Below are 14,244 nucleotides of genomic sequence, written 5' to 3'. Positions count from 1 at the left end.
CCTCACAGTTGAGCTTCTCCATTTTCTTATGGATCAATATTACATTTTTTCCAAGCTAAAATGCAACAGCAGAGTTATTGCTGACCTTTCTCTCACCCTTCCACTGTGAATACAATCACAGCAAGAGAACAAATGACTTTATAAGCCATAGAATTTTTCTGATCCAAACCCCCAGGTGAGCTGAAATCTTCCTCAAAATCTAGTCTACTGGAAAATAGGAAGCACGGACTTCTCCTCTAATCAGACGCTGGAGAACCCCGTCGCCGTGAAAAACAAATCACCCCTCCAAGATGGTTGCCGCCACTGCCAGCGGCACGGGTAGGGCTGCTGTGCCGACCTCCCTGAAAGTGAGCCGTGTGGTTCCATGAAGCCGGCTGCTCTCACACATGCAAGTGTCACGTGTGAGATCGACACCTTTGTGAGCAAAGCTGCAGTTACTATAGGGATCTGATGATGCCTTCTCCACCTGAGAAATCATTATGTCACTGTCTGAATTACTTCTTATGAACCTAGAGGACGTGCCCTCCTAGAGTGGAAAATCCAACGATTTCTTCGAGAAAGCCACACTCAGGATGGGGCTGTTGCCCCAGGCTCCATGGGAGAGAATCCAAACCAAACTGGTTTAGATTCAAACAAATTTTGTTTCAAAATCTTGAAGGTGGACTTTGACAGTTCTAGTTTAAGACGAACTCTGGGACCCGGTGGGCTGCAGGCCCCTGTTTCAGGGCCTCCTCACGTCACCGAGTAACGGCATGTGTGGGTTTTACCGGTTCTGGATCCTGGGTCTCAGGGCTCAGAGCTGATGGAGGGGTGCTCAGTTGCCACGTAGCCTGTCCCCAAAGTTTCCCTGGTAAAAATGACAAGAACTGATTTTAATAGGCTTTTGGATTCATGGCAAAATAAAAAATAATTTTCCTAATATTAAAAAAACATGAATTTTCTTTAGATCTTATGAGTGACAACAGTTGACCTAATGTAGCAACTCTGTGGCCACGTTACAGGGAAACTCGCCTAGACGTGAGTGGTTGGGTTAGCAGAGCCCACAGCTCACATCAGAAGCATGGAGGCCGTGCAGTGCTGTGCCAGCACAGGGCTGTGTGGTGGCTACTACGCACTGGGTACTATATTCACGTAAGTAGCAAATTACCTTGATCCTGAGTCTTGTTAACAGAGAGACTATTTCCCGTTTTGTAGTGATCAGTATCATATTCTTAGGGAAGGTGAATTAATTTTTTCTAACTTTAGTGAGGGAATCGAGAGATTCCATCCTCTTTTTTTTAAGATTTTGTTTATTTTTAGAGAGGGAAGGGAGGGAGAAAGAGAGAGAGAGAGAGAAACATCAATGTGCGGTTGCTGGGGACTGTGGCCTGCAACCCAGGCACGTGCCCTAACTGGGAATCAAACCTGCAATGCTTTGGTTCACAGCCTGCACTCAATCCACTGAGCTACGCCAGCCAGGGCTTAATTTTTATACTATATGTATTTGGTTGTCCTACAAACTAACAGAGCTCCAGTGGCGACTGACCTTAAATAATTTTTTTAAAGTATGTACATGTGGGCATAACTTGCCAAGTAGATGCACCTGATCATTGAGTTTATATTCTCTTTTATCTACACTTCAAAATTTAAGATTGTGTTAAGAGGGACATTTTCCTAATTAAAATGACTTCAATGCATTTATTGCAGAGCATTGTAAGGCTGTGGCCAAGCCCTTGGTACTTCAGATCGCCCCACAGAAACGTGAGCGACCGTGCAGCACGTGGGGCAGCGGACAGGTCTCGTCGGGCAGCAGGCAAACCTCTGGCCAGGTCGGGAGAGGTGAAGGGCGGTGGGAAGCACGTCTCGGGGTTGAGTCAGTCCCTGCCAGAACCCCTGTGTCTGGGAGGGCAGGGCAGTTCAGGGCTGCAGGAGGAGGCCGGACAGGCGCTAAAATGCAGGGGCCTGGGGCCACCAGGACCTTGAGCTCCCTCAGACACTCTTCTTTTCCCCCTTCTCCTTGCAGCTTACCTAGGACCATTGGAACGGGGTCTGTGAGAATCTAGGCCAGGTAAGGAGAAGGGAGCTACCTCCCAGATCTCTGTGCACTGAGTGCCAGGGTGGCTGCCTGCTCATTCGGGTCCCGTGGGTGAGTTTGAAAGGGCACGCCTTGCTTCCAGGGGTCAGAGCCCTCAGTCCCACGTACTGGTGGGCAGAAAGCCTCTACCAGGCCAGAATCCCATGAGCCAGGGCAAACAGCACAACCAAGTACCTTGGTGCCTCCTGAGTCTCTGTGAACCTGCGACCTGGGCCCCAGTCGCTCTGTGGGAAAGCGACATGCAGGCTGTGAGCCAGGCTGCAAGGGGGCGGTCCCTACTACCCCTGAGTGTCCAGCCCTCTGATAAAACAGGACAACGAGCCGGAGACATGGGTCCACCTAATAATAGCTCGAGGTGACTGTGTGACAGTGGAGAGCGCAGGACGGGGTGGCCAGGCAAGGGAGGGGTGGTCACCAAGGTTTTTTGGCATAGAGTTTTGGTAGCCAGCGACTTCGGCAAATCAGTATAATTAGTGCAAACTCCAAGGTTCAGCAGAACCAGCAACTCCCTCTAGAGCAAAGGAAATAATTGGGAAATTGTGATTCATTTGTGGGCAGTTTTTAATGACAAAAAATACTCTGCAGAGTTTGCCATCTTCAAACTTGGAAGCTAATTTCACCCACTGGTTAAAGAAAAAAAACTTATAAAAATGGAAAACTTTAAATACAACATTTCTTGTTTTCAATCAAAAATAAGATTGCATGCTGAAAATTCAAATTACAAAGAGACATATACCACAATTTCTCTGGCATAGCATTTTATTTATATACAACTGGGATTTAGTTGATAAGTATTTTTGTTAAAGCCAAAAAAAATCTACTTCAGTATTTATATTTTTTAACCCTAAAATCCAAGTGGAAACTAATTGACCTATTTACAAATTAATGGGTCTCATGAAGAACTACATTTACCAAGAGAATGTGCCGTGAATGATAAAGACTTGGTATAACATGGTTTTTCTTCTTTCAAGCAAAAAAGAGAAAAGAGAGAGAGAAATATTTCACATGAAAGATGACAGTTGAGTATGTAGCTCCTGACTCTTTGAGAGGGTCGTCTACTTGGGAGACACATTCCTGGCCGTTAGGACACAGGCAGGACCTCATGTGGGCGGCTACCGTGCAAGTGGGGCTGAGGCCATCAGAGCGCACAGGGACCACGAAGCATCGCCAGTACCACCGTCCCTCACAGCAGCCCGGCAGCATCAGGACCTTTGTTCACAGTTATGGGAACATCAGAGCAATGCTGAACTGGACACACTAATTCAAACACAATTGACTTCCCACCTGTCTCCCGCAAAGCGGGCACATCAAGTTTGAAAAAAGAAAATATAATTACACACGAAAATGTGATTCAGAGAACGTCTGTATTTTTAAGATATGACATTTCACCTTGGTTTTTATAGACGATGAGATTTCATGACACACGGGGGACCTGCTGTGACACCGGAGAGCGTGCAGCATCGTCTGTGTCATCAGGCCTGTGGGCTCGGCCGCGCCAGTGCCCGGGTAGAATCAGCCGCAAACATCACAGCTGTGCGGTCCGCAGCCAGGCTCGCTTCCGTCTGGGCACGGGGGATGAGGCTGAAGGGGGTGGACCTCTCATTTCCCTTCCCTTTTCCCCGCAAGCAGATCTGCAAAGAATCTCTCACATTGGGTAAAGTGGAAGCTCATGAGACGTTTCAAGTCCCATCTGCCAGTTTCCTCCCAGATTCCACTGCACGGTCTCACTCTCCAGCGACGCCGAACCCGGTGCTGTTCCCACCACCCCAGTGAGCTCCCTCCATCCCAGCCAGGAGGGGCCGGGGTGCTGTGAGCCTGGGCACCTTACATTTATTCACAGACCCAAGCACCTGCCCAGCTGGATTTACTTTCCTCTCTTGATAACATTATAGAATCTGAGAAAACAGCTCATATGCCCTCATTTTTAATGATATAATGAAATCTCATTTTTAATTACCTGAACAAAAAGGTTTCAAGTCCATCAGATTGCCTCTCAGGGCCTGCAGAGGTATTAACGGGCTCCAGAACCAATTACCTACATTTCCTTTTTACTTATTGCAAATGTGACCTTTTGTTAGAATTTGATTGCGAGTTTCCTGCTGTGAGTGGGTAACCATTGGCCTCTCAGGCAGGCTCCCCTCATGTCAGGACGGCTGTTCATTTTAATTCCCTCTGATGGCTGGAGGACAAGTAAGTGTCTGGGACCCGGCGCCATAATGAGGGGAACCAGGGCTGTGTGGCCCTTCCGGTGGCAGAGCCACACATCCACGGCACAGACGGGAGAAAATCATCTGCCTGGAGGAGATCTAGACCGTGTTCCGCATGGGGTGTGAGACCATTGCAACTGCAGAGATACGGCTGAGGCTGGGGCAAGAGCTGCAGATGACGGGAGGAAGAGAAAGAGAGCCTGTGGGGCAGGGGCGGCTGCTGGAGAGGCTCACCGATGTCGGTGCCCGAGACACAAGGGTCTGGAGGGAGCCAGCAGGGCTGGGCTAGCCCTAGGAATGGAGGATCCCCCAAAGGGCATGCAGTGTGTCACCTTCCCGCCTAGAACCATTTCCTGAACATGCCAAGGCTCCTGGGTTCCTGCCCCTGGGTTCATGGGCCGTCCTAGCTGCCCCCACTCACCTCTCTTACTCCCAAGTGCATATGGCTGGGGGTAGGGGCTCATCGGGGAGGTCATGAGGGGAGGGTTTAGGGGCACCCGGGCTGGAGGCAGCTCCTTAGGGAGAATACTGGAACCTTGAAGACCAGAATGGATGGCAGGGCTCAGTGAGCCATGCATTTGGATTCCGCACAACCACAGCCTGGTCTAGCACAAGATCAGCCAGACCAGCGAGGATGGGCAGGCCAGCCCCAGGGCAGGGTGGTGGACAAGGGCCTTCAAGAGACACAGGGCAGCGACTCCAAGCCCAGGGAGTGGTCGTCGCCAGCTGCAGTGCTGGACCAGCCTGCCTGTTGCTACTTAGGGAGCCCCCTGTCTCCATGATGGCTGTCCTCAGGTGGCTGAGCAGAAAGTGGGGAAAGGTGACCCAACTGGGACCCAGACTCTGACCTTGGGCCAGGGGCCACTCGGAACTCCTGATTCTAAAGAGACTAGAATGAGCAGGCTGTCACTGCTGGAGCCCTCTGTGCTGTCCCCTGCCCAGGGTAAAGGGAAAGGCCAGGGCTGCCAGGCTGCCTCTTCCACCAGCTTCTTCCAGCAGCTTCCTCGAGCTGCTGGAGGACAGGGGAGGAGCAGTGGACTCCTGGTGTCTGAAGGCAGACTCTGCTGTGTGCCAGGGGTCCCGACGAGCCCAGGGCCCCAGGCCCCTGGGAGTGTGTGGATTGCCCCACGTGAGAAGGGCCCAGGTGGCGGCACTTTCCCAGGCTCTAATCTGAAGGCAGACTTGGGGAGCCTCCTGGCGCGGCTCTGAGATGCCTTCCAAGCCTGTGGCTCCAACACGAGCGGGACGATTAGAAGGCTCATGGGAAGTGGAGCTGATCCACATTGAGGGGGATCTGGACCACTTAATATAACCAGAACAAGTGTCACAAATACAGCTTGGTTTAGCTCCTATATATTGTAAGCATTTGCAATTGGAGGTTTTTTCAGGATGGTATTTTTTTGTCACAGAAATGACTGATTTTGTGATTCAGGCAGCACAGTTTGGTTACAGACAAGCCCCCTCAGAGCAACAGGTGCCTTGTAAGGGGAAGCCCTGAAGAAAGCCGAGGCGACCCTCCTTGTCCCAGAGTCACACCTGCTCAGGATGCACACGGTCCGAAGTGCCTCCCTCAGAGGGAGACAGGCTGACAGGGTCGCACCCAGGCCGGAGCTCCTGCTGGTCCCAGGACTGGAACATTTTGGCCCACTTTGTGGCACGACTCCTCCAAGAGACCGCTGGCAGGAGTAAGCTGTCGGGACAGAAGGGTGGGGACACCGGCCAGGCAGCTGGTCCCTAACTCGTACTGACGGAGACACAAGCCCTTAAGAGGAAGTGACTCCGTTGGCCAGGACACCCAGGAGGCCCAAGTGCCCAAGAGAGGGGCTGTCAGTGCCCGGAGAACGGGCCCACTGACTATATACCAGTGACCTAGGTGTATAGTCAGTCCCCAGTCAGCAGAAGGGAAGGAAAGGCCCATGTGTGGGGGCTGTGGGCCCCTACACACCCTCAGGCTGTTTCCTAAGGAAGTTCAAGGAGACACACACCTCGGGAGAGTATCCTGACAGGAGACTGCTGGGCCACGGCTGCAGGCCCAGGGGCTTCCTGGGAGAGGAGGTGAAGGGCAAGCCCAGACAGATCTCAGAAACTCCAGGACAGAGGACTAGGCTGGAGGGCAGCAGAGAGAAAGGAGCATGACATGAACCCTGAACAGAGTCTCCCCTCTGCATCCCTTTCTAGAACCACATGCTTCTCTCTGTGTTTCAGAACAGCTGACAAGCTGACCCTTCTGAGTACCCCAACTCCACACCTGCTGGTCTGGCACCCCTGCCGGTGCCCTCTTCACCCTCCTTAGGGAGCCTGGAGGACCACAGCCATGGCAAGATTAGAGAGAGATGCACTTCCGGAATTTTCAGCTGGACTGGCAATGAGTTTTACCCAGAACACCCTCCCCGAAGAAGTTTCCTGCGGAGTCCCTGGACTTGCAGGGCTCAGACCTCGGCGGCATCATCTCCTGGTAGAGAACACAGGGGTGGTACCTGCTGACTCGGCAGACGAAGTTTGGGAATCATCCCACTCACGGTCAGGCAGCCATCAGGGCACGTGATGGCCGTTCCAACGGCCAAACAAGCTCCGTTCATTAACAAGCTGCCATAACTCACACGGAGCGTGCAGAGGGCGTGCAAAGGAACGCGGCCCACAGACAGTTTGTAATACAACTAAATTAAAGGAGCATCAGCACCATCATTGCCGAGAACCCGTGCCTCCCGCAGTCTGGGGGAGAGGCGGGGAATGATGGAAACGCAGCACCACGGCCCATAGCCTGCCATCCACACTGAAATAAAGAGCTTCAAGGGAAGATGAAGACACGGAGACAGGAGCGCTGTGTTTGCAGGATGACTGTGTTGCAAAGTTAACTGTTTCCAAAGTAAAGAGGATGTGAAGAAGTGGCCCTTGAGGGTGACAGCTGGAAGCTGTCCCCTGGAATGAAGAAGGGTGGCATCCTGGCAGCTGAGAGCCCTGAGCAGGAGAGGGGTGCAGAGAGATGGCCCACACTGCTTTAATTAAATGCCATGGTCCTGCCTGTGCTCTGCACAGCCTACCCTGTCTCTCGGCGGCGGGGGGGTGTTGCCAAGTCTCTCTGCTCTGGTCACAAGCCTTCAGAGGGGTCTCAGGAGGGGAAAGCAGCACAGGTGTCTGCACACCAAGAGATGGGAATGTACTTTGAATGCCACCAGCACTGGGCGGAAATGGGGGGCAGGAGCTCCCACCTGCTCACCTGGATCCCTCATGCTGTCCTAGGGACAGCCCCACCCAGCCAGGCCCCAGGTGAGGCCAGATATTGGGATGGGGGAGCAGCTGTGTCCAATCAGATCCCAGCCCCTCCCCTATCCTGCACTCCTGCACCTGATAGGGTACAGCCACCCTGGACACCCCGGCCAGTGCTTTCCTACTGGAGGGTGGGGAGGGAGAACTGGTTGTTTCCCACACTCCCTGCGTGTGGCATTGCTTCCTCCCAGGCTGCAGCCTCCCCCAGACAGGCTCAGCTTGCCTGGGCTGAGCATGCCCCTCCTCCCTGTCTTGCTTCTCAGTCCTCCTGTCACCTATGTGGTCAGTTCCTCGCCTTGACTTTCTCCCTTTGGAATCTCAGGGTGGGTGGGTTTTCACTGGACCCTGACAAGGGAACCACCTAAGAATACAGCACTTGAGTCATGGCATCCTACAGCCAACCACCTGGCTAAGCTGCCGATGCAGGAAGGAGGGGAACTTGAATCAGGAGAGACTGAAGCAGACAGGCCGGCCTCAGGAGACTGAGACCACCCTGGATTACCCAACAGAGAGCTGGGCACCCCAGACCCAGCCGTGGAGGGGAGAACTGCCCACAGAGCCCAGCCAATTGCTACCTGAACACTAATAAGCAAATTAGACTCACACCTCCCAAGACACTGAGGTTGGGTGTGTGTTATGAAGTGTGATGGTGGGCACTGATAACTGGCACACCATTTCAGAGGATTCTGCTCTCAGCAGGAGGAGATGCTGGCTCAGTTCACGCTGCAGCGCAGAAAGAAGAGGCCGCTCAGGACGAGGAGGGCACGGAACAGCAGCACGCAGTGGCGGACAGCTGCGGGCCGTGACGCTCACACCCAGCCCCACATGAAAGTTGGCACCAGGTAAGTCTTCCCTTGCATTTCAACTGCTCTTCCTTTATTGAATGTTGTATAGGTATTGTTATACAAATGTGAATATTGGCCACAATAAGTATAGTGTTCCCACATCAAGCAGAGTAACTCAGAACCTTGTACCAGACCCAAGAAATCACGGCTAAAATGCTTATGGAAAATAACTAATAAGCTTTATTACAATAATACACTGCTAAGTGTTAACCAAACAACCACAGTGTTGGTAGGAGTGAAAACTCAATAGCAGGCATTGACTGATAGCACAAAGGCTCTCCTCTGGTTTTGTAGCTGGACAGCGAGAGGAGACGCTCTTTGTTTCTGTCACAGACAACAGCCTTATCAATGTGCTTCATGGGTCTATTTTTAAAGAGCTTCATGCAGTAAAAAGGCATTTGCTACTGAGCACAGCGAAGTCCCGCCATCGCCCTGAGTTCAGAGGACAGACCGACGTTCTTTTCCGGAGGACGTCCCGGCGTGCCCGGCTGTTACCGCAGGCTCACTGTTCGTGCATTTGTTTCCCACTGTTTCGCTCCCTATGATCAGGAGCTCCTCAGAGCAAATTTTGAGAAAGGGCATTATTCCTAAATGAACAGAACAAGAACTCCTCAAGAGGACAAGCAGATTCCACAGCTGCTGCTCTCACAGGTTTTGGCCTCAGGATCCCGAGAATCTTAAATATTATTGAGGACCCCAGAGATCTTTGATTTGTGCAGGCTCTGTCTACTGGCATTCACACATTGGAAGTCAGGACAAATCACTGAAATATATTTATTGGTTTATTTTAAAATAAACACAAGTCCATTCCATAGTAACATAATAGCATGTTTTATTAAATTTACTTTTCAAGAAAAACCGTGAAAAGAGTGGCATTGTTTGACATCTTCGACTCTCTTCCCCGTCTGACTGCGCAGAGGGCGGGTGAGTTCCCCTGTCTGCTGCCGCCTTCAGGCGGCTGTGCTGGGCTGTCAGGCCGACTGGCACGAAGAACCCGGCCCCACATGGACAGGCGGCTGGGGAAGGAAGGGGAATGGGAAGGACTTTCAGGAGTGAGAGTTTTGCTTGTTTTTGTTTATTTAGGGTTTTAATGGCAACTTAAATTGATGAAGTCATCTCTGAAAGACATTTTTCTCTTCTGATCGTGAGGAGTCTGTGTTGTTTTGTCCTGGTCTTACAGCCACATCGCAGTGAGGTTCGAGATTTGGCATCACGTTCTAAGCCACACTAATGAAACGTGAACATGCGGAGCGGCTGCCTTACCGGGCGGCCACCTTACGAGTGCACGTTGGCTGGAGCGACTCACCAGGTTTCCACGAGGCTGGATCCCCCTAGTGCATGGAAGCAAACACCCATCCATCATGCGCTTTTTTGGGAGAACTTGGGCAGAATAGCACCTCAGGTACCAGTGAAACCAACCCCAAGTGACAGCAAATGCTGGGCACCCCTGAGGCCTCCCTGGAGCCCAGCCGCTCGTTGTTGGCCCGCAAGTCTTCTGGAAATTTCCATGGTGCATCACCAACTCTACTGACCGCTGGGGCCAGGCCCTACAGTCCCTGGAACTCTCAGTCAGGGCTGCCCCTCAGCTACTGGCCTGGTGGTCAGTGAGGTCAGCCCGAAGGCGCAACTCCCAGAGGGCCTTCCAGGTTTCAGGAAGCGGCTTGTCCTCACAGGGTGTCAGCTCAGGCTGTAAAGGCATTTTCAGTGTCAGCTGAGGAAGGAGACACAAAGCACGAAACCTTGGCTCACCGATGATGGTGGTATGTGTGTGCACACCTGTGTGTGTGACTCTGGGGGTGTGTGAGGCAGGGAGAGACACACAATGAGAGAGAGAGAGGAATTTTAAGTCAGCCCTGAAGATGGCAAGAACTACTCTAAATAAAATTCACCATATTTACCGTATTTACAATCTGGCTAATCCTGCGAGAGCCTCACACACACTCAGGCAGAAGAGGCCCCGAACCCACAGCTGGCTGTGTGGGGCCAGCAAGGGGACACCAGCCACAGGACAACCACTCCCGAGACCAGGGATGCCTCCTGCTAGCAGCTCAAGGGACACCCTGGAACTCGGGACACCGCGGTGATTCTTTCAGCACTGCAGCCCTCTTTGTAAAATGAAAATAACTAAGCAATCTCTTCAGTCATATAAGACCTTTAAAAAGTTATGCTTGCTTAGGAACCCGAGAAAAATACAGGTAATAAAAATGACAGGGGACATCATTTGGGGGGTTTTAAGGCCAGCAGCTTTGATGAAAAGTGTTGACTTCTTTTGTTTTTTGTGGAACTCAAGTAAAATAAAAAGTTATTAATTAGCAATTCCCTCAGACCTGCTTAACACCACAGCTGAGCATTTTGTGAATGAGAAAACCACACTGAGATCAGATAGCAATGCTGCCCAGCGTGAGGCCCCAGAGGCACCGAGGCATGGCGCCCTGCCCCCGCCTCCCCACTCCCAGTCGCAGGTTCAGCCCAGAAGCACAGCCTCTGCTGCGTGGGGGCAACTTCCTCCGAAGCACACAGGAGTGCTCCCCTCCCAGAGCAGGGTGGGAGACACAGTCCCAGTGTATCAGGGTCTCCAGGGAGCAGGACCAGGACAAGAGGCTGCCTCTCCCTTTAAATCAAAATGTGTCACCCCAAATTCAGGTGCCAGGTGGCCCAATTTTCTCAGATGTTTGCACAATGACTTGTCCGATCTCTGCTCACCTCACTGACTTCACCCTTCATTGGGAGGAGACACCTCCTGTCATGCTCCAGGAACCAACACGGCAGTCAGTGCTTTCTAGGTATTTGGCACATGAGTACACTTGTGACTCTGTGTTGTTCAGACCAACATGCGCCATGGAGACTGGCTGAGGGTAACATTCCCCGTCCGGCTTGGCACAGTCACCTCGTTCAACACAAAGCTGAATTCAAGACCGACACACTAACAATCACTAGTGTCAACAATTTCTTGTTTAGTTTTATAAATAATTGAGGCAGGGCGAAATGGAGAACACAGCTTTCTGCCACCTTCTAGCAGACAGCTGTTTCGTCAAACTGGATCTTACTGAGGATTCAGTGTCTGAGAAGGCAAGGTCTCCGGCCCCAGGAGGTACAGTGCCCGGACCCCCAGAGCAGCTCCGAGGGTGAGGGACCACGGGGTGCCGGGACACCAGGACAGAAAGAAGTACGTCCAGGACTGCTACACACTGCTGGACAGGTGGAGGTGGCAGCGTGGGGCCCCAGGGCCAGGTGGGCAGCTACACTTCCTCGTGGATACCACTGCCATGCCTGGAAGGTGACCTTGGGCTGATGAGGTGTTGTTCAAAAACAGAGCTATTACAGGCCAGCTCTCAGGACTCCAGTCCGGGCACTCTGCCCTCTGATCCTGGCAGCTCTGCTCCAGCCAGACCCAGACCACTGCTTCCCGCGACCCGCCTATAAAATCAGAGGAACACAATAACAACACGGTTAACTAAAATGTCAATTAAATGTCAACTATATCTCTATGATTCTCCAAATGAGCCCCACAGTAAAAGATCAGAAGCAGCAGAGAACTGGCGTGGTCTGGGAACTCAGGCGAGGCGACTGAGCTCACGGCCCGCCCCTGGCTTTCTCCTGGCCTGTGACTCACTTCCCAACCTGTCCCTGACTACAGAAATCCCTCTAGTGTTTGGACCAAATCACCACCCAGACAGAGCGGGCCAGCTACTTCTAACTCTGCTGTTTCTGACTTTGTAGTTGAGATTATTCTTATTGCCCACGAGGTAACCCAAACTCACCGGCCTTCCCCACGTCCTGCCGCGGATGTGAGTGACAAGCACAGGACCCGAGGCCCCGCCCCTCAGACAGCAAGGCGGGGACCCCCTCGCCCACACTCACCGGCACTGGGCTCTGAGCTTGCAGGACAATGTCACGCCCACAGCCACCCTCAGAGGAGGTGCTTATGATCCGCACGTTACCAACGATGAAACGGGACTCTCGGAAATGGCAGCTTCCACACTGGCCGCCCACAGGCTGGGATTCAAGTTCTGCCGGGACCATCTGCAAGGACCCAGCTCTGCCTTGGTGTGGCGTCCTGCCCAGGGGCTGTCAGGAGTTAGAGCCGAGCTCCTGGGCTGACCCCCCTGCCTGAGTGCGCGGTCCGAGCGGGAGCCACGTGTGCTGTGAGTGTTCCTGGAAACAGAAACGTGCTGTCATCCGTTGGCCAGTCGTCGGTGAGCACTAAACTAGGTGCGACGACCGTGGTGGGCAAGACGATGCCAGGGTGCAGGCTCCACACCCCCAAAGTCCTCCCTGTGACACCGCACGTCTTTCGAGGCCAAAAACAGGCTTTCCCTGCTGGAGTCACTAAATTATAAAAATGCATAAAATCCCCAAAGGGAGAAGTCAAATAGGAAAAACATAATCATTACAAAACAGGAGAAGGAATTCAATGTGGGTGAAATGGTCCCAGAACGTGAGTGGAGACAATTTTCAAAACTGCATCTGCCCGCTGTCTTCCCTTTTTTATCCCCACTTCGCTCTGACGCGGCGGCCCCACAGGCAGATCATCGACGTGCAGAGTAAGTTGTTGTAAGAGTTCTTAAGACTCCTGATTCATACCTTATAGGACTTTGTGCATTTGGAGAATGATCAACTGACATTTAATTGGGTTAGATGTTATCATTTTAAATTTTAAATAATGGCACAAAAATGAAACTTAAAACCTCCCCATGTCTAAGAAATCAGGACCATAACAGTGGTGTTAGCCTCGGAGGAACCACGCCCAGTTTGGCGCTGGCCCTCAGTCGCCCAGGGGCTGAGTGACGTGAGGCCTCTTCTGCTGGAGCGCGTCCCACTCCCGTCACCGCCAGGCAGTCGGATGAATCAGAGTGTCGGTGGCTCCACTTTATGAGAAATGCCAGAAGAAAATGCTGAAGAGCCATGAAAGTCAGCCCCCTGCCTCCACACCCATCCAGGAGGAGGGTCCACCTCATTTCAGGGCTCCCGGCCTGGCAAGGTCGTTTCCAGGCCAGGCCAACCCTCTCCAGATAAGGAGGTGCTTCTGGAGAGTCTCCCAGAGGCCAAGTCCCCGTGGAACCAGCACCACTGGGTCCGCAGGGCCACACAGGCCTCACAGGGAGCAGCAGGGGTCTTACTGCAGTCACCTCCTTGTCAGAGACCTCCCTGCCCATGCCAGGACCGGGCTGGCCAGAGGAAACCTCCCGGGCTAGGGGGTCAGCAAGTCCTGCCAGACAGCACCCAGCAGGGTGTCCGAAGGACACACAGAGAAGAGAGCTCCTGAGGGTCCCAGGCCTGCCTGGGGTCAAGCCCAGGGCCAGCCTACCAGCCTCCCAGCCTCCCATTGTCCAATCTTGCAATGGAGCTAAGACTCCAGAGTCTCCCAAACACCCTTCCCTTTCCTGGGGCAGGTATGAGCAGCAGCACTGCTTCCATATGGTCATGGCCTCCCTGCCATGGACACATCAGGGTGTCACCACTCAAAGGGCAACCACAGCCCAGGGCAACTTGCTGGGACCCAGAGGACACAGTTATGCACCACTGCCCTCTGGTGGACAGGTCAGGGCTCACGACATTCGGGTAGGGGCTCACAGTGCCCACACCAGGACTGAGGCCCAAGGAGCACATGATGGCCCACATGGGGCTGGTGTCTGCACACACTGGGGCCTCCCTGCACTCGCCTTTCAGGGAAGCGCTCGGTTTGCTTTGCTCCTCCTACATTAAACAGAAGCGCGCTGGCTGGCAGTGGGACAGGGCCCATCTGGGGCCTGAGACCTGGCCAATGCCCCACAGGGTGTGCAGCCCTGTCCACCGCCAGGTGCATCGCCTGAGCTACTCATGCTGAGCCTCTCACCTGGCGTGAAGTGAC

This window comes from Phyllostomus hastatus, unplaced genomic scaffold (genome assembly GCF_019186645.2).
Source record: "Phyllostomus hastatus isolate PE091 unplaced genomic scaffold, TTU_PhHast_1.1 phas_contig_58, whole genome shotgun sequence".
Classification (NCBI taxonomy): Eukaryota; Metazoa; Chordata; class Mammalia; order Chiroptera; family Phyllostomidae; genus Phyllostomus; species Phyllostomus hastatus.
This window is presented reverse-complemented; position numbering follows the sequence as displayed.